This window comes from Gekko japonicus, unplaced genomic scaffold (assembly GCF_001447785.1).
Source record: "Gekko japonicus isolate JY-2015 unplaced genomic scaffold, Gekko_japonicus_V1.1 scaffold240, whole genome shotgun sequence".
Lineage (NCBI taxonomy): Eukaryota > Metazoa > Chordata > Lepidosauria > Squamata > Gekkonidae > Gekko > Gekko japonicus.
The window spans coordinates 834,565-836,463 of NW_015164672.1; the positions used below are offsets into that span (position 1 = coordinate 834,565).

Consider the following 1,899-nt stretch of genomic DNA (forward strand, 5'->3'; position numbering starts at 1 on the left):
ATCCTTGTCCCACTGCTAAGAGGGTTGAACTGGGAGGGAAAGCTGCTTCCCTTCTCTCCCCCCCCCTTGACCGAAGCCAAAGAAGAACCATGCAATGAGCAAAGTTCAAGTCTGAACCGAAACTAGGCATTGTCTCACACCCCCCCCACGGCTCCCTCCACCCTCTTCCCCCTCCTCCTCCTTTTAAACCGGCGTCCGCTCCAAGAACGCACGTGAGTCTGCCGCGCTTGCGGGGGAGGAGGGGGGGAGAGGGAGAGTTCTGGACCGGCCCAAGGGCAAAGGGGACATCACCGGGGGAGGCAGCCAGCGGCGGGACGACCGGCGCGGGGGGGGGGAGGATGTTAGTAAGGGGTCAAATCCAAGCGCTTTGGGGGGGCAAGGGGAAATGTAAGGCGACCGAAGGTGCTGGGAGATTCTACGTTCCAGCATAGAAGTTGGGAGGGGGGGTCTCGAGGAATCTTGGTGCCCTAATCAGGAACGGGAAGGATCTTTGGGTGTCCCTGGTGGTGGTGGTGAGGGGATTAGTGTTGGGAGATTAGTCCTAACCAGTGTTCCCTCTAAGCTGAGTCAGTGTGAGGTTGCTCACAGTTTTTTTAGCCTCCAGCTCACACCTTTTTGTCTTCGCTCAGGAAGGAGGGCTCCAGAGCAAACTAACGTATGCAGTAGCCAAATCGCTCGCTCACAACTTCAATGCCAGTAGCTTACAAAGTAGAATTTTTGCTCACAAGACTCCACAGCTTAGAGAAGGCATTGGTCCTAACCCTTTGGGAGGCTCTCCATCTGGCCGCTCCAGTAAGGGGTTGCAAAAGGACAATAAGACTTCTTTGACAGGGCAAAACACCGCCACCCCCCTTCTGGTGGGGAAGGCGAGGGGGAGAGCGATGGACAGAGGCGCTGGAAAGGGAGGGAGGGGGTCCTAGCCACAATCCAACAGGCTGCTATTTGGTGCGGGGGGGGGGAGTGCATCTGTGCTCAGAATCTTATTGCTCTGGGGGTGCTGCAGAGGTATGCCTCCAGGAGTTGCCCTTCAATCTTCCCTCCCTGACCCCATTACAAAAGTTCTACAGAGACCTGGAATGAGTATCCTCAGGGCCGCTATCCCTTCTCCCTCCCTCCCTTTCCCATTTTGATTTCCGTGCACAACAGTTGATTTTGTACGTCACATGTTCTGTCTTGTCTGGGGGCTTGGGCAGTTGTCTTGGGGGAGGGGGAGGGGAAAGAGAGAGGCGGGCAGGCCCCCCCTCTCGCCATCCACTTTTTTCTCCTACCCCGAGAAAGACACACACGGTAGAAGAAAGAGTGATGGGGGGGGGCATGTCTGCCTGTCTTCCAGTAAGGCACTTAGATCCATAAGCATCTTTGGGTATTCCGTGGCCAAGAAATCCTGGTGTTGGGGATACTGGGAGCAGAAGTATCTGTTGGCCATGGCAGAACTGGAGACATCGCACCAGAGAGGGGAGGCTGATGCAGGCAGTAGCTTAGAGGCTCTCTCTGGGGAAGCAGCCCTCAAGTAATCAGGACCAACGGAGTTCTGTTTTGCACCTTTGCTGCCAGTTGCTGAACGGGGATGTTTGAACCCCAAACTGATTCCAAACAACTAGACTGAAGGAGTCCAAAAAGCAGCTGGGTTTAGAGAAGGCTATAAAGAGACAGAGGAGCTGCGGTGGCTCAAGTGGTTAAGATGCTGAACTGCAGGCTGTGGAAGGTCAGTAGTTCAGCGGTTCGAGACCCGGGTGCCGCATGACGGAGTGAGCTCCCGTCTCTAGCTCCAGCTCCTGCCAACCTAGCAGTTCAAAAGCAAGAAATTGCAAGTAGATAAATAGGTACCACTTCGGTGGGAAGGTAACAGCGTTCCGTGCGCCTTGGTGTTTAGTCATGCCGGCCACATGACCACGGAAA

The 1,899-nt window shown here is 55.1% G+C and overlaps 1 protein-coding gene across 3 annotated transcripts in view; it reads left to right on the top strand.

Annotated features, from left to right (window-relative positions):
• PHOSPHO1 (phosphatase, orphan 1) overlaps positions 1–1,899 on the top strand; it is a 19,289-nt gene that overhangs the window by 668 nt on the left and 16,722 nt on the right. The window contains exon 1 of one of the 3 annotated variants that reach the window (XM_015409227.1): positions 52–212. The exons of the other annotated variants lie outside the window; for them this stretch is intronic. The gene's annotated coding sequence lies outside the window, so the exon portion shown is untranslated. Of the gene's footprint in view, positions 1–51; positions 213–1,899 lie in introns of those variants that run through there. 3 annotated transcript variants of the gene reach the window in all.